Consider the following 19,037-nt stretch of genomic DNA (forward strand, 5'->3'; position numbering starts at 1 on the left):
TGAATGTTCTTTCAAACTTATCTGCTCAAATCCCTCACTGTATAACTACAATTTTAAATGCTCCCTTTATTACTTTAAATACTTTATACGCATTTTTCTTGTATTGTGTATTTGACAGTTCCAACACCTAGAGTTCTCTTGTGATTAAGTCTGTATTTCTTGTTACTGTTGAAAGCATGACTTATCTCATTGATTTTTCGGAGCCTAGCTCCTGTTAACTGTCTTGGCCTACATCAAGGACCCACTCAGCTGTGCATGTGCATATGCATGTGTGTGTTTCCAGCACAGAGTGCCCCACAACAAAAAAGGAATTCTATTAGTAAGGAAGAGGAGAATTGTCTCTGTTACAATGTTCCTGAAAAACTCCACACTACTTAAGGTTTCTGAGTACCTGCATATGTTCAACCATCTGGAGCATACTTCACATGCTTCATATGGATAAGTCTCACTTTTACCTCCCAGGTCCATCACAGACATATCTTCCAGAAAGCCTTTCCTGATATTCCAACCACTCTTCCAAAGTACTGCTGAGCACGTCGTACCTACTTTTATAAAAAGGCTTATTTTTGGGGCACCTGGGTGGCTCAGTTGGTTAAACGGCTGCCTTCAGCTCAGGTCATGATCCTGGGGTCCTGGGATCGAGCCCCATATCAGGCTCCCTACTCAGTGGGGAGTCTGCTTCTCCCTCTCCCTCTGCTGCTCTCTCGCTCGCGCTCTTTCTTTCTCTCAAATAAATGAAAAAAACCTTTTTAAAAAAGGCTTATTTATTTCCTTGTATAATTTTGCTTTTTGTATTCTAACTCCCTCACTAAGCCATAGAATCCCTGAACACATATACTGTCTTTTTTTCCTGATTCGCTGTCCCTATCTCAGTGTTAGGTATTCAGTAAATGTTCGCTGAGTAAAAGACTGAATAGAATGAAAATCTGGGAAGTTGAAAAATGAATTCTTCTACTGGGATCTTTGATAATTGTGCTAAATATCCCCCCCCCCTTCCCCTGTCTCCATTCTACCTGCTCTGTGCCCCAGGAAGCTGAAATTTATGGACTACATCAAACTCACTTGCTCTCTGGCTTGCTGCTGGGGTCATTCAATGACAAGCATGAGTGAAAGCTGGGAAGTCAGACACCATTTATGTCCCCAGTTTCCACTGCTGGAGTCACCACGTGTTGGCTATGTGACCTTCCACCAGTGACCACAGCTCCTTTCACGAAGTCTTCTCCACTAAGTTATTTTTCTTTAGTTTCTGTGTAAGCCCTCCCTCTCCTCCATCTCAACTATGAATGGGAATGCCACTCCACTGTGGCTCATTCCAGAATCTCACATTATCTCTTCTTGAGGACATTATACCTTGCCAAAACCTTTGCAATATTCCCTTTAAACTCCTAAAATTACCCAATTTGAAGACTGCTGGCACTTGACTGATAACAATAAAAGACACTGCAGAATTGATAGTGATTTGGGGGGAAAAAAGCTAGCATAGCTTATGAAAGACAACATAATCTAAGAAGAATTTTTAGAATGTAGTAGATAAAATTTAAATAAAATGTTCAAAACCACCAGGATGAATCTGGAGGACATTATGCTAAGTGACATAAGCCAGTCACAGAAGAACAAGTACTGCGTGATCCTACTTAAATGAGGTGTCTGAAATAGTCAAACTCAGAGAAGCAAAGAACAGAATGGCAGTTTTCAGGGGGTGGGGGCTGGGAGAAGTGGGGAGTTGCTGTTCAGTGGACATAGTTGCAGTTATGCATGATGAATGAGCTCTAAAGATCTGCTGTACAACATAGTGATTATAGTTGGCAATACAGTATTGTGTACTCCAAAATTTGTTAAGAGGTCAGATCTCCTGTTAAGTGTCCTTACCAACCAACCAACCAAGAAATTGCAGAGGGCGGCGGGGCGGGGGGGGGGGGGGGGGAGAAAGACACAAGGAAACTGGGAGGTAAGGATATGTCTATTACTTTGATCATGGTGAGGGTATCATGGGCATTTGCATATATCCAAACTCATCAAACTGTGTACATTAAATATGTTCAGGTCTTTTCAATACATCAATTATTCCTCAGTAAAGCTGATAGAAATTATTTAAGGTTTAACTTCAGGGCAGAACCCAATATAACAGTAACTGATTTTTTTAAAAAAACTGAAAACCTTGTAATGGTATAGATTTTATGGGGCTAAAGAGAAAAAATAAGCAGCTAATTTAAGGGCTAATATTCATAGGACTGGAATATAAAACCAAAAACTCAGAAAAAGACTTTCAGAAGTAAATTTCTGCCTACAGAAGTAAAAGTTTCAAGATTGTATTTTTCTTAAGATCAAAGAAGATATTGAGCTATTGCTCCTTCTGAAGCCATACCATCACTGTTCCTTAGTAATTCTATGACCAGGGACTTTGTCATTCCTTTGTGCAATCCCAGTATGGTTTGGATTAGAAAAGAAGCATATAGATTCTTTTCTGAGAAAAAAGTTAATCTTCCAACAGCCCTTTGAAATTTCACTTTGATAGAATAGGATTCCCAGATGAAAACACTTAAAGCATCTTTTTAGTCACTTCTAAATGTCTTATCACCTCTTCAGATGGTGAATTATACTCAGAAATAGTTAAAGTAAGGGTAATTCTGAGGGCCCAGAAATTATGCAAAGTTCAGTTCTTTTGAAAGAAGCTCTTAGTATGGTAGTAATATAATAAATATAATAAAAAAGACAGACTGGTTTCCAAGCATACATGTGGACTCCATTTCTAAGGATTAGGACAAGATGTCATACGTCGTATATATTTTTTTAATTTGCTGTAAGTTAGTGAAAACATTAAAGGTCTACTCTGTCCTGTGTTAGTTGATAAGACAGCATAAATAATATGACTGAGTATATGATGCAAACACAGAGAAATCGTCTTAGCATTTTAAGAGAGCCCAATAAGTGGCGCCCCTCATCCCTACCTGTGTACTGAATAAAAATTATGCTAGGAATAAGGCCTTTGGGGAACAAAACATCATCTTTATTATTCATAAAAGTAAGTGGTAGGAAATAGCACACATTAGGGGGTGAAATAAGTTTTGTGACCTGCAGGCCTTAGTCCTAGTCACAGAAGAAGCTAGAATACCACATGCTTTCCTTACAAGAGCTGCCCCCCCTATGACATGGTCAAAGGAGCAGAGAATGAGTGCTGCCTGTGGTCAGGCTGGCTCCCAAAGAGGAAAGCCGAAGATCTGAGCTGAACCAAACATGGCCCATTTCTTCTCAAATTTCCAACAAGAACATCACTCCTTCCCACCTCTGAGGGAGTGAATGAAAAGGCAGAAGAACTGAGAGTGTTGATGGTGTCTCTCCTCCTGGCTCCAGAAGTGGAGAAGGGTAGGTCTGCCCAACTTTGCTCCACTTTTCGTTCCCTTTGCCCACTGGGCCAACCCCATGGTCAACTGGGTTTTGACTATTCTTCTCAAGGAAAAGAAACCAAATGTGAATCAGGGTGTTCTGCTTCAGTTTTAATTAGATCGCATCCCCAGTGCCAACGCTGCTCCATTGTTAGAGATCTGATTCGATGAGCTGGTTATATGTGCTGCACAGCTAATCTCTCAAAACTCAGTGGTATACACCAACAATCTTTCTATGCTTACAGAATGATGCAGTGTGAGTGTCCTGTCTCTGCTCCAGTTTCTCTGGGGCCTTGACTAGAGCAACTTGACAGCTGGGGTAACTGGAAAGGTGTAGAATCATCGGGAGGCATCTTTGCATACATGTCTGATAACTGATACCAGGTGGCTGAACCTAACAGATGGGACCTCAGCTGGCGCCACTGGCTGGAGCATTCTACACTGCCAAGCCATATGGTCAGGCTTCTTCACATCTTGGAGACCTCAGTTTGGATGGACTTCTCACATAGTTGCTCAAGGCTCCAAAACAAGCGTCCTGAGAGAACCAGATGGAAGCTATATGGCTTTTTCTGATCTAGACCCAGAATTCAGGCACTCTACTTCTGCTGCATTCTACTCTTTACACACAAGTAACTAAAAAGGTCCAGATTTAAGAGGAGGGAACATAAACCCCCAACTCTCATGAGAGGAATATCAAAATATTTTCAGACCTGTTACAAAACCCTCACAGTCCAACAGATGTTAGTGTTGATTATGTCTCATAAGGATCTAGGCAGATTAGGCAGAAGATATTAATTCTGAGATGAATCTGCCACCAAGATTGAAAATTAACACTCTGTTACATTTCCTATACAAATTGTGTCCAGTTAAGTAATTCAACAGAGCATATCATAAGACCTTCAAGGAGATTAAATGGCATCAATAAGATATTCCAAATATAAGTTGCATAAAGATACTCTAGTAATAAAATCCCAACAATATAGAAATGTTCCACATGTTGAATATAGTCTCTCATTAATAAAATTCCCAGAAGAAATCAAATCCAAATACCAGAAGTTTTCAAGTTCAAAGACTTCCAATCCAAAAGAATAAAAATCCAAAATAAAAATTTCTTGCACCTGTAAGTTGAAAGTTCAAAGAAATTAATTCCTCCCCAATTTTGTTTTCTGCTTAGTCTCAGCTAAAAAATATACTTACTAACTGGAAAGATCTGAAGTTCTTTCAGCCACAGCAGGCTGGAGAATGGCTTCCTGAAATGATTAAAGTTCCTTCAGGCCTCAAAAGCTGGTTAATTCAATCTCAAGTCTTCCATCAGCCTCTGTAAAGATTTCAAAAATTCAGATATCTAAAAGGACATGACTCCACACTGCTTACTTACACAAGGCTGGATGGCCAAAAATGTAACATACCTACTTGCCTTACTGCAAAGTTGAGACATTTGCAACTCTGGCCATCCTATTCCTGAGTCTTGTTTGTAGCGCAGTTCTATTCCATTCACCATATTCAAAACCTCTTCATTCCTACTTCCTCTTAGAGCCCTGTGTTTCTGTTATCCCAGGATTGTACTGCACATAGATTCTATTTAGTGACTGAGACCTTAGGTGCTCTTGTAAAGAAGAAATGTAATTCCTGCCTCAATCACGCCCATTCAAGAAAGCTGATCTCATTGGGTCATCCATGAATGTTTGCTAAAGCTGGCTTGACCGTTCTGGGTTTAAGTTACAGCCTTGGGACCAACTCTGCAGCTGGGGCTGTCATTGGTCCCTCTACTCTCCTCTTAAAGTTATCCCAGAAAGTGGAAACAACTAGAATTCTGGAGAATCAGAGCCTGCATCGAAAGAACTTAACATGGGAAGCAAATGTATGTAAGCAGCGCTAGGGACTATGGTGAATACTTTGTTGGATGCCTAGCTCCTCTTCATGGCAGGCACACCCATCCCCCAGACGGCAAAGCTCACAGATGACACCTTCTTCTGAGAATTACTCCCAGCCAAATAGGAGCCACTGCACCTTCCAGGCTACTCTTTCCAATTCTCTAAGGGCACATTATAGCCGATAACTGACTGAAATGGAGGTATAAAACTGGACTCCTCTGGCACAAGGTAGGCCAACCTCTGTGCAATTGATGCTCTAGAGCTGTGCTGCTGAACACGTGGTGTGACTAGTGGCCACAGAAGAGCTGAAATGAGATATGCTGTTTACATGTTGGATTTCGAAGATTTGGTATGAAAAAAGAATGTAAGAAATCTCATCAATGTTTAATACTGATATATGCTAAAATGACAATATTTTGGATGCACTGGTTTAAACAGAATGTGTTAAGCCATCTGTTTCTTTCTACCTTTTTAAATGCGGCTACTAGACAGTTTAAAATTATGTGGCATGCAACATATTTAATATATTTATTTTGGATGGCATTGCTCTAGAGCTTTCCTCTGGCATCGGTCTAGTCTTCAGCTAAGACCTCATTCTTGCTGATCTGGATTCTCCTCTTCTGTCCTGATTCCCCCAATGCTTTCCTCTGGAGAACACTCCCTCACTAAATCCCCAAAACAGAATCCCACCTCAGGCTCTGCTAGGAACCATACCTAAAACACTTGATGTTTTGATAAGTTTGGTCTTCAATGATCTATAAACAACTAGATATAATTTAAATCAAAATAAAAATATATGAAGAAAACACTGCAATTATGTAACCAGCACTATGCCATCAAGACAAGGTTCTATAAGAACAATGTGCTTAACTCATAGCCTTAGGACACAAAGCTAAGGATATGCCTGGTACAACAACATTAAGAATGGTTTTGATCAGAATGTTAAAAAAAAAACCCCACAGTTTAAATCAGACAGGTCTTATGTTAGCTCATACTCAGTTAATGTTAACTCAGTTAACTCACTCGAAGCTGGGGAGAGATCCTCATGTTCTACAGATGCTATTAAATGGCTCAATATTTAAGATTATCATCACTGCTTCTGATGAGCAAATAAAAATTCACAGTTCTTTAAAAATGCAGGAAGCTACAAGGTAAGATGTGATTAGGTTTCAAAATTTAAATAACCTTAAACTTCAGACCTTCTCAAAAAATGACATCCACTGGGGAGTCTGTTTTTGCTAGGACAGCCTTTCACTCATACGTGGAATTTAAGAAACAAAACAAATGAGCAAAGGGGAAAAAAAGAGAGGGGGGAGGCAAACCAAGAAACAGACTCTTAACTACAGAGAACAACCAACCAGAGGGGAGGTGGGTGGGGGATGGGTGAAATAGGTGATGGGGATTAAGAAGTGCACTTGCTGTGATGAGCACCAGGTGTTGTATGGAAATGCTGAATCTCTAAATTGTACACCTGAAACTAATACTACATTGTATGTTAACTAACTGGAATTTATTTATTTATTTATTTTTTTAAAGATTTTATTTATTTATTTGACAGAGAGAGACACAGCGAGAGAGGGAACACAAGCAGGGGGAGTGGGAGAGGGAGAAGCAGGCTTCCTGCTAACAGGGAGCCTGATGCGGGGCTCGATCCCAGGACCCCGGGATCATGACCTGAGCCAAAGGCAGACGCTTAACGACTGAGCCACCCAGGTGCCCCAACTAACTGGAATTTAAATAAAAACTTTTTTAAAAAAGGAAAAAAAAATAGAATTGTTACTCTGAATACTTATTTCAAAAACATATCTTTTAAAATCCTGAAAATTCCCATCCAACTCAACTCTATTATACAGTGATAAAATATTGCTTTAGTATAAAAGAGTATGATATTTTACATAAAATAACTGTTAGAGAAAGTGTATCAGGTCACTGAAGAGTTGACCTCATTTATGAAACACGCAATCTTGCTAACAAGCCCTGCCTGCATAACCGCATACTACCACACGATGTCACTGTCACACAAGGTTTTAAGCATGGAATAAAATCTTAAATTGTTGAAAGAACCTTTGCTGAGAAAGTGTTCAGTTAGAATTATTGTGAGCAACACAAATCTTACAACATTAGGTGTTTCTAATTGGTGAGTTTATACTGAATCTCATATCTCACTTATCAAAAAAAGAGACCTGGACATATGGCAATCTGCTGCTTGGTGGGGACAGCTGGGAAAAAGCGTGAGCAGTTTAGGAAAGCCCGGGCTACATGAGTACCTCATCAGATCTCCCTTCAGGCCAAATAGAAAATGTTAAAAAAACAAAAATAAACAAAAACCCTATACCTGGAAACGCTACTGTGAAATTTAAAAACACCAAAGACCTAGACAAAGGTATAAAGCTTACCATGAGTTATAGCAGATCACCTGCAAAGGAACAAGGATCAGAACATAGCACATCACAACAAGAATGGATACAAACAAACAAGGAGTAGTATGGTTTTCAGTCTTTAAGGAAAAGAATTTAAGATGTAAAATTATATACACAAGCAAATATCCTCTTAAACATGTTATTATAAAATATATTTCAACAATACCAGACTTAGGAAATTTTTCTACTTAAAGAAAATATTATAAATATTCACACAGGAAATATTCAAATCAGTTGTTGAAGAGATATGGGAAGAATGATCACATGACATCGTTAAGAACTGTGTGGTCTAAAACACCAAGCTCCAACAAAATGCAAAAGAAAGAACATCCATAAACACTCCATTCTCAAGTCTAGAAAATTCAGTAGGTTGAGAAGGAAGATTAACCACTCCCTACATTTCACGCACTCTTTGTCCTGAAAACTTGTGGACAGTAAGATGGAAAATGTCTAGAGAATGGTTAAAAAGATCAAGCATTTCCTTCAGGAAAGGTACTTAAATGATTGTGATCTTTGGCCTGAAAAAGTATCTGAAAAGGTTGACATTTAGAAAAGTTTGAAAGGAATATACGGGGGGACTCGTTTTCAGAATATTGAATTAGGACATATTGCTTTAAATGTAAAACAGACTTAACATTGTGACACTTGAGTCACTACACATAAAACCCTTGGCATTTATAGATTTCTATTTGTGGTATAAATATATGTGATGCATTAAAATTTCTCCTTAAGCAAGGTGATGACAGTAATCTCTTGGTATTGTCAGCCCGTGGCATTCAAAACATACTGCATCATGCTGACTATAAAATGCAGTTTGGACTTTAATGCATATATCAGTACCCTGCTGTTCTGGCAAATTTCTACACCTCTGACGCAACAGCCTCATGTAATAAACACACTTACAGACAGACACTTCTTCAGCTGTTTGTCTTTTCCGAGCTTGGTATCTCCAGTCACCCTAAGCCTCTTAATGAGCCCTGAAACCAGCTTCCCTGGGGGTAGCTAACTATTCTTTCCTGTTCTTCCCGGAGGACAGGCTTACTTTTGCTACTATGGCAACCACTGCGAAGTGCTTTCTCTCTGATTTTTCCAGCTTCTTAGTAGTGTGTGTGGGCTTCTCTGCAAAGATATTCTACAAGCTTTCAGGGCTTTCAAAATCTTGTCTCAAAGAACTTACCTTTGTCCATAATAAATCTTTATTATAAACAGAGCACGGACTCCATTATTTCCCCATTTGCATGTGTACCTGTAACCTCTGCTAGGAAACAAAGGCAAAACTTGGGTCAAATTAGTCAGTCCCTCAGACCTAGCTCTCTTGAGGCTGAAGCACGTGGTTCCAGCAGATGTCGCCAATCTTATGACTAGCAAAAATCCAAACCTAAATATCCTTCCAGGCTGATGGAAATAATCTTAGCTCTTATGAGGGAAATACCACAAAGTGGAAGGAGTAAACACATGCCATCAGGTGTAAATTTCTTTTCTTTTCTTTTCTTTTTTTTAGAGAGGTGGAGAGAGTGGGAGGGGAGGGGCAGAGGGAGAGAGAGTATCCTAAGCAGGCTCCATGCCCAGTGTGGGCTCCATCTCACAACCCTGAGATCATGACCTGGGCCACCCAGGTGCCCCAACTTTCATTTTTTAATAACCAAACTTCTAGAAGTAATTGGGTGGAAGACCTCTTTAGGTAGGTCCTGATTTTAGGCAAGGTATTGATAGTTTATTTCCTAAATCTCAATATGTGTTGTACATTCCTCCCCCTCCTTTATTCACTTTTTCATGTGTTTCTTAGTAAACAACACGTATGTTTGAGTCTGTGTTCTTATCTTCCAGGACCAAGACAGACTATGTGAGAGGCAGGTCACTGGTCTTCCTTTCCAACCCATCTCCTCCTCTCCCCTTTGCTATTTGGGGAGGACCAGGGTGGCTTTGGCAACATTTCTGAGCTGTTTTAGTTCAGAAAGACTCGTGAATTCACATAAGGATGGTAAACTGAGTCTGTTTAGTATCTGCATAAACAGCCCTACCCCCAGTTCTTACATCTCCATGAAGTTCTCCTTATAAATTGGATGTCTTCCTTTTGTCCCTCAGCTAGGATCACTCTATGTGAGGTTCTCAGTCCAAGGATCAGGAAGGGCCCTCCACCTATGACCTTGTTCCATGGATATTAAATCGTTATGGTCCTTAGTCTGTAAATTTGTAATAGGCATGGCAGGGATGACTCAAAATTAGTTTTATATCATGGTTCTGGGAACCATGATATGCTGAAACATCTAGGAGAAAACTGGAAAACTTTAACCCTGAACAGATGTTATCTGTGGGCAGGTGAGAGTTACGACAGATAATCAGGAGACATTCCTATGAAAGGCCCTCAAGAAAATGCCAAACAGGGGCGCCTGGGTGGTACAGTCCATTAAGTGTTCCACCCTTGGTTTCAGCTCAGGTCATGATCTCAGAGTCATGAGATCAAGCCCTGGGTCAGGCTCTGCACTCAGCAGGGAGATTCTCTCTCCCCCTGCCCTTCCCTGCAATATGCGTGCATATGCTCTCTCTCTCTCAAATAATAAATAAATAAATAAATCTTAAAGAAAAAAAGAAAGAAAATGCCAAACACCCATTTAAAGGAATATGACCTCAAGGTTTGATACTATTTCCTGAGCATTCTTTGGGTCCACCCCAGAAAGACTTAAAATACACAAGGTATTCACACAGAAGCCTGGTAGTCCAGTAAACTCTATCTGGCCCACGTAAAAAAGATTCAAGATTCCTCCCCTGAAGCAGTATATTTTATTGAAATCAACTCTTCCACTCTCTGAAATTTAACAGTTGAGAAAATGAATATATATCAAAATGGAGAAAGTTCCTCAGAGTAATAAAATACTGAAGTCAGAAGATTGAAAAATTGTTTGAAAGAAAAATAGCAGGAAATATTTAGTAGACACTAAAATTTAAATCTGGAAAACAATAAATTCTCCTTGGGTGAGATATAATCACAGATTTATTTTTAAAAAACTATTTCCTCCGAAAAGAGAATGGACTACACTGATTCATGTAATTTTCTGAACTTCTACTGATGTGGAAATGGTGTTCAGAAATTTCAGAACCTTAAGAACAATTGTCTGTTTGAAGAGCTTCCCTCCAGATGAATTCGACAATGGATATATATGCCTGAATTGACCTTACCATGTAGCATATTACACGACAGATGCATATTTCCACACACCACTGGCCCTTCAACAATGCAAGAGTTTGGGGCACCGACCCCATGCAGTCAAAAATCTGCATATAACTTTTGACTCCAAAAATTCAACTATTAATAACCTGTTGACCAAAAGCCTTCCCCATATATAAATAGCTGGTTAACACACATTTTGTGTGTTGTATTACATTCTATATATTTACAATAAAGTAAACTAGAAAAAAAATATTAAGAAAATTATAAGGAAAACACATTTACAGTACTGTACTGCATTTACTAAAAAAAAAAAAAAAAAATCCCTGTATAAGTGGAACTGTGCAGTTCAAACCCATGCTGTTCAAGGGTCAACCGTACATATGTAATATATATGTAATTATTAGTAAGATTGTTTTTCCCTCTGCCCACTGAACTGGCCTAGCGTCAACGGAATCTCAGGTGGGAACAAACTAATATGTGAATGGGAAGCCCAGACTATAGTTTCTAAAATTGATTTTCTGTGAAAAGGCACCAGGGTTTTTTGGAAGGATAACTGATTCCATGTCTGGGGAAGGATGGTTTAATAGATACAGAACTTCTTTATCAGAAGACAAGGCTTCATTCCAACTTTAGTGAAATCAGATCAAAAAGACACAGGAACCAAATTATAGAGGTTTGATTGTGACAATATGAGCATCAAACATAGAATAGTGATTACAGTTAGTTAAAATACATTAAATATATTAAAGTCCTGAGTCCTTACACACAAAGATAAATATTACCTTAAATACACCAAAGAGGATCAGGAGATCAGAATATATTCCTACTGGATCTTATTAGTCTTTTAGCGTTGTTGACACATTTACATATGGATAAATGACACAGATTCTAGTTAAGTATTAGATAACATCATTTAGAAGACATTTTCTGACTCAGGAATGGCCTCATATGTATAACATTAAGTCAGATGAAGATACAGAACATCCATAATCAATCTGCTATCATTAAAATCAGTAATATTTGAATGCTTTTAAGAATACGAATGAATGTAAGATTGCATTAATGTTTTAAAGTCTTTAAATTCAGGAAAAAAGATATTTACAGATATAAATGTTCAAAATCAGCTGCTTATCCTAGGTGGAGCTGCACACTTCTATAAGAAGACAGAATTATCACTTGAATAACTCCTGTGCTAAAAATTACGAAAAAAATTGGCATAATAATTAAAAATAAGATTCAAGTGTTTCTTCAGGGTCATAGACAAGAATCTAAGTTATTCCCCGGGGCTAACTCTCTAAAGGTGAATAACCTAATTAACTGACTTCCATAATTAGGTTAGCATCTTTTAACCTGAGGGAAACTTAGAAGTAAATATAGATACATTTATGAAAAAGAAAACTGAGCATTAATATTTTTTGTATTTCTATATTTGTAATGGGTAAGAAAATCCAACCTATTATAATGGTAGCTTGGAATCTAATCTAAAATATGTAATTCAAGGAATTAATTTAGATGAAATCCCACATTTATGTTTAGTATTAAAACGTCCAAGAAAAACTTAGGTGGATGATGACATTCATAAATATAAATTTTACTCAGATCAACAGTGTCTGATAATTCCCAATGTTCCACAACCACATACAAAATGAAAGTCAAATGGTATATCAATGAGGCCTTATTTTGTATTTCACACACTTTCATGAAGTACAGCATCGTCGTATATTGTTTAATATTTGCGTTTCCTCTTCTGTAAAATGCCTGTTCATTATGTTTTGCTCATTGTTATGTTGTGTGCTTTATATTTTTTCTAGTTTTTTTTTTTTTTTTTAAGATTTTATTTATTTGACAGAGAGAGACACAGCGAGAGGGGGAATACAGGCAGGTTGAGTGGGAGAGGGAGGAGCAGGCTCCCCGCCGAGCAGGGAGCCCGATGCGGGGCTCGATCCCAGGACCCTGGGATCATGACCTGAGCCGAAGGCAGACGCTTAACGACTGAGCCACCCAGGCGCTCCCTATTTTTTCTAGTTTTTAAAATATTAATCCTTTTTTAGTTATGTATGTTGCACATAACAGATCCAGCTCTCTCTGTTATTTTTCAACAAATAAACCCTTTCCTTTTGACCAGTAATTTTTGTGTTAAATTTTCTTCTACACCAATACACCAGTATTAAAGATAGTCCCATATACTTAGTTCTAGAGATTTTAATATTTTGCTTATTCATTTGTCTTCTTTCTCACTGGAACTGATATTTGTCAATGGTGTAAGATTTAGATACAAGTCAATTGCTTTGTCTTTGTGGATATTACATTGTCTCAGTGCGATATGTTGTTTTCTCCACTGTGACCTCTGTCACATGTCAAGTTTTCATTTATACCAGAGTCTGCCTCTGAGATGCCTATTTGAGTCCACTGGTCAATATGCCTATCCCTGAGCCAATACCATATCATCCTCATTATCATGGCTTTAAGTCTTTGATGTCTAGCAGAATAAGTTTCTCATATTATTCTTTTTCTGTATGAATGCTTGGATATACTTGGGTTTTTGCTCTTCTATATGAAATTTTATCAGCATGTCAAACTTCTTAGGATATTTATTGACATGTCACTGAGTCTATAAGCAATGTAGGAGATGAGATATCAGGGTGATACTGAGTTTTCTACCTATTAACAGTGTTTTCTCTCTCCATTTATTGGTGTCTTTTTCAGTTTCATTAAGTAATGTTTACAATTCATATGGTTGTCACATATCCTTAGTTTATTAGAAGGGAACATATTTTTGTTAATAATACTAATGACCTGTTCTTAAAGTTCATCTTTTCTCTGGAGCACCTGGATGGCTCAGTAGATTAAGCGTCCGACTGTTGGTTTTGGCTTAGGTAGTGATCTCAGGGTCATGAGATCAAGCCCCGCGTCAAGCTCTGTGCTCTATGTGGAGAGGGCTTGAGATTTTCACCCTTTCCCTCCCCCATGCCCCTCCGCCTGCTCACGCGCATGTTCTAACAAATTAATAAAATCTTTAAAAAAAAAAATAATAAAGTATGGGGCACCTGGGTGGCTCAGTCGATTAAACGTCTGCCTTCAGCTCAGGTCATGATCCCAGGGTCCTGGGATCGAGTCCCGCATCGGGCTCCCTGCTCAGCGGGGAGTCTGCTTCTCCCTCTCCCTGCCGCTCCCCCTGCTCTCTCTAATAAATAAATAAAATCTTTAAAAAAAATAAAGCATATGTTTTCTTTTTATTGTTCTTTTAAAGAAATGCAATTGCATTTTGTATAATGATGCTATACCTACCCACTCTGGTAAACCTTTAATAATGCTAATAATTTACATGAGTTTTTTTTTTTTTAATTTTTCAATATAAATAGTCTTATCTATGCTTAATGATGGTTTCCTTTTCTTCCCATCATTCTACTATCCCTTTTTCTTCTTCATTTTACTACCCAAGCCAGGATTTTCAGTGCAATATTTAATAGGTGTGGTAATAATAAATTTCTCATCTGATTCCTAATATCAAAGGAAATTCTTCTTTTTTTTTTTTTTTTACCCTAACAAGAGTGTTTGATACAGGGACAGCGGGGTGGCCAGCTGGTTAAGCATCTGACTCCTGGTTTCAGCTCAGGCTGTGACCTCAGGGCAGTGAGATCAAGCCCCACATCGGGCTCTGCATTTGGCATGGAGTTTGCTTGAGTTTCTCTCTCCCTCTCTCTCTTCCTCTGTCTCTCTCTTTCTCTCTCATAAATAAATATATCTTTAAAAGAAAACAATAATGTTTGATCTAAGTTATTGATCCTTATTATGTATCCTAGTATTTCCCAGCTCTTTGAGCATAGTGAAGCCCACAGAAGTTGCTCACGTTTTTAGGGCCCTTTGATGTAAATGAATGAGGCTGCTCCTGGCAGCAGACGAGAGGCCAGGTTGGTCTGCCTGCTCCAGGCCACAGGCACCTAAGGCCTGGGGGGAAACACAGCAGCACAGCTGCAACATACCGTCGGGGCAACAGGCGGAAAGCTCTGTGTCGATCTGAAAACCAACTGGGAGGACCAAACTGGCCCAGCAGTTCTGTTTCTCTCGTTCGGTCCTCGGGTCGCAGCAGCAGCAGTGCTTCAGTGACTGAGTACGCAGAGCCGAATCAAGAATGTGTATCACGCCCGTACATTCCATTCCAGGCCTCTTGAAGGAATAGGGAAAACATGCTATGTGTGGGCCCTTCTCTCTTAGGAATACTTCCCAGAAACAGCTACAAATGTTGCCTTTCCTGTTGTGAGCAGCACAAAAGACTGGAGTTTCTGCTGAGCCCAGTGGTATGTGTCACCATTCAGCCTATCATTTCATGGCTGGGATTTCAGCATGTCCTTACATGGCCCCACTTGGCCACTTCGAGAGACAGAACTGCAGCAAGCATCAATTTGATTCCAGTCACGGAGAGAAACTAGGACTTCCTTGGTGAGCACGACTTGGTTCTACTTTGATTTGCACTCAGAACTGCCACAGTGATTTCCAGAGCGGTATCATCCAGTTACCTATGGTCCACTAGCCAGACCAAATTGCAAGTCCATAAGCAACAGTCCAAGTGTCAGTATGCACCCAATTATAGGAATTTTATTTGTTCCTGGCAGCTTCCTTACTGTGAGGAACAGGGCCTGTAATTCAGCCCACTGGGCTGCTAACTTGCTTTTGCTTCCTTCCATGAAGAGCTTACTATTTGCTGGGCACAGAACAGCTGCTTTCCCCATGGAGCCATGACACCTTCTGGAACTGCCATCTGCGAACCAGGTCAGTTCCTTTACATCCTGGGGAAATTGGGACAAAGTTGAGACACATCAGTACTAACAACAGGCAAGTCTTCAGATAGCTTTTTATGAGGCCCTAGTGGAAAGGAGGCTACTTGCTCATGAATATGTTGAGTCTCACTATGCTCTATGGCAGAATGCCTCTATAATATTTTCATTTTATGATGGAACTTCTTTTCACATTTCTCTCCTTGTTGGGATGCTTTTTGACCTTACGCATCAGATGATGGGTAATTGAGGAGTTGATACAATGTTGTGTCCTTCAGTTAATGGGGCTGTCTTAGTAAATGCCCAACAACTAGCTAATAATGGTCTTTCAAAGAAATATACCAGAGAGCAGTATCAGATAAATGCTCACTGTTAACTATGATTATGGGCTTTTGCCAAAGACTTGCGTCTGCATGAAGGCAGGTGGCTGACATTTCAAGTATCATTTCAGCATTAGCACCTACACGGGTCAGCTCAGGCTGCTGTAACAAAATACCATAGACTGAATGGCTCAAACAACAGACATTAATTTCTCACAGTTCTGGAGGCTTGGAAGTCTGAGATCAGGGTGACAGCATGGTTGGGTTCTTCCCGCCTTACAGACAGCTCCCTTCTTTCTGTGTTCATACATGGAGGAAAAAAGAGAGCTCTCAGATCTCTTTGCTAGGTCTCTTTGCTGCCGTTCCCTAGCAAATAATATTAAAGAAAAGGCATTCACCAGCTCAACTACAGAGAACTGCACGAGAGTTTCTTTTTCTTCACCAACACTTGTTTCTTGTGTTTTTGATTTGAGCCATTCTGACAGGTGTGAGGTGATATCTTGCAGATTGGATTTGCATTTCCATGATGAGTGATGTTGAGCATCTTTTCATATGTCTGTTGACCATCTGTATGTCTTCTTTGGAGAAATATCTGTTTATGTCCTGAGTCCCACATCAGGCTCCCTATTCAGTGGGAGTCTGCTTCTCCCTCTCCCTCTGCCCCTCTCCCTACTCATGCTTGCTCTGTCTCTCTCTCTCTCTCTCAAATAAATAAATAAAATCTTTAAAAAGGGGGAGGGGGAACATTAGTGGAGTGCCCACTGAAACCTGGATAGACTTTCATAAGAAGCCAATAAAACACAGCTGCCTCTCTGGATGTCTTCTGCTTGTTTTTTAATTGGATTATTTGTGGGGTTTTTTGGTGTTGAGTTGTAGAAGCTCTTTATTCTTGGCCTTTTCTTGTCTTGATTTCTTTTCCTTTGTAAAATTTTAACCTTTGTATTAACCTGAAGTCTCATTGGAGGATGCTGGGACAAGAAATCCAAAAACTGCCTCTTTTACATCCTCTGAGGTCTAAGAGCAGTATCACATATGGTGTCCATGGTGGTAGGGCTCCTTTTATCATAATCTGAGTGAGGGGTATCCCCTGCGGGGCTGATTTCATTATCCTATAGCCTGTCCAGCACAGTCCACATCACAGCTTGAGTAGACACCGACATTTATACGACAAGAGAGGAGCAGAGGACTAACCGTTCTCTAGTAGCTCCCTGCCTTAATCCATTCGAATCAGCAAAGACTTTTCCTTGAACTATCCCTAGGAAGATAGCAGCCAAAGGAGGATCCAGGATGAGTGCAAACAATCCTGTCCACTCAACAGTACTCAGAACCAGAGACACTGCTACTTGATCTAAAACTCTCAGGAACCATTTCAACAAAGGTCATCAGGACAATGCTTATGACAGTCTGACAGTCTATAAAAGGCCTCCACTGTGTTACTGAATAATCCCTTACTTCATTGCTTTCCTCCATCATCAACTGCCCTCCTTGAATTACCTTCTTAGTTGTAGTGGGTTTCATAGGCTTAGCCAACCCATCAGAAGTTATAGTGCCCATGTTCCTTTGGTTGGAGTTCCATTTGCTAGCGAGAGAGGATGAAGCTCAACCTAAGGAGATTCTGGACTTTCTCTTTAACTCACACTGAAAACAGCAACTAGGAACTGATTTAGCCAACCTGCCATCAGTTTGCACTTGTCCTCTTAATTTTGCTAGCTCCTGGAATTCAGGTTGTCATTTCTGTCATGGAAAGTCTTACTATCAATAAGTAACTGATTTCAAAGCTTGTGCTACTTTGAACCAAGAGTAGTTGGACAACCACCTTTGCATCAATGCTTCCTTTCCATCCTCTTTATCAGAATCCTTTTTCTTTCTAAATAATGCCTGAGCCATATTTTTAGCAAAGAATGAGTCAGAAGTCTTCTAAGCAATCCCACCTCTAATACCAACTGTACTAAAATGGGGTTCATTTAAGAAGGATGTTTGACCCCAAATAACAATACTTACAAATCTATTACTCATTAGAGGAAATGGATACAACAACAATGTTCAAGTACGAATCTGGATCACTGCCAAAGGCTGTCTTACAGCAAGGGTCCACATAGACCTGGTATAAGCTTCTGTCTTCTACTTTCTATTATAGTCATGGTTGTAAGCACTTTCTCTCTCCGATAAGGAACCCCCTACACATGCATAAGACACCTTGGAAAAAGAGAGCCCAGGAGTCTCACTGGGTTTTCTAATATTTTGCTGGATACATATGCAAATTCCTGGTACAAAATCAGCCTCAACAGCAGTGCTCTCTCTGGGGGGGGGGGGGGAGGGGGCTCTCACAAAGACCAGATGCAAATCATCAATCTCACTCTTACCAATAAACAATGCTGACAGGCTGTTAAAAATCACCATAAAACTCCTTGGGTCCAAGGTTACAAAAGCAACATTATTAGTAGGCATGTTTCAGGTACTGCAAACAGAGGTTAGTGCCAGACAGAAACTTTTAGAGCAAAACAGCTCAGGCTAATTCCAGGACTGCTAGAAATTAACCTGAAGAGAACATTATGTTGAGGAATTGTTCATCTAGTCCTGGTTTACTATTATGATTAAAGGTTGATATGTAACAAATTCAAATTATTCTGCTGCATTTATTTAAATGTTACATAAATTTCATCTTTTTATCTGGTATTGTGGAAAATTGACATGAAGTTTTCCCCCTAGTGTTAATCCACACTTGGTTTTTCTAGAGGGAGAAAACCTAATTTAATCCTTTTTGGTATATTGCTAGATCTGGTTTGATAACATTTTATTTGGAATATTTATGCATTTTTGTTCATGAATGAATTGACCTGTATAATTACTTTCTCACAAATGCTTCCTCTGGTTTTGAAAACAAGTTTAAACTAGCTTTATTGAACAAATTGAGGAGTGTTTCCTATTTTTTTAATTCTCTGGAAGAGCTGGTAACAGATTTTTTTTCATAAAAGTTAGCTCCTTTTCTTTATAACACTTTTAATCTTTCTTGATTCGATTTCTTTTGTGGTTATCCTGTTATCCTTCTAGTTTATTTTTTTTTAAGAATTTTATTTATTTATTTGACACGGAGAG

The 19,037-nt window shown here is 39.3% G+C and overlaps 1 protein-coding gene across 1 annotated transcript in view; it reads right to left on the minus strand.

Moving 5' to 3' along the window:
• Positions 1 to 19,037, minus strand: part of CCDC102B (coiled-coil domain containing 102B) — a 199,955-nt gene that overhangs the window by 176,738 nt on the left and 4,180 nt on the right. Inside the window, exon 4 of the mRNA XM_032422576.1 lies at positions 4,581 to 4,701. The gene's annotated coding sequence lies outside the window, so the exon portion shown is untranslated. The remainder of the gene's footprint in view (positions 1 to 4,580; positions 4,702 to 19,037) is intronic.

This window comes from Phoca vitulina, unplaced genomic scaffold (genome assembly GCF_004348235.1).
Source record: "Phoca vitulina isolate PV1807 unplaced genomic scaffold, GSC_HSeal_1.0 scaffold27, whole genome shotgun sequence".
Lineage (NCBI taxonomy): Eukaryota > Metazoa > Chordata > Mammalia > Carnivora > Phocidae > Phoca > Phoca vitulina.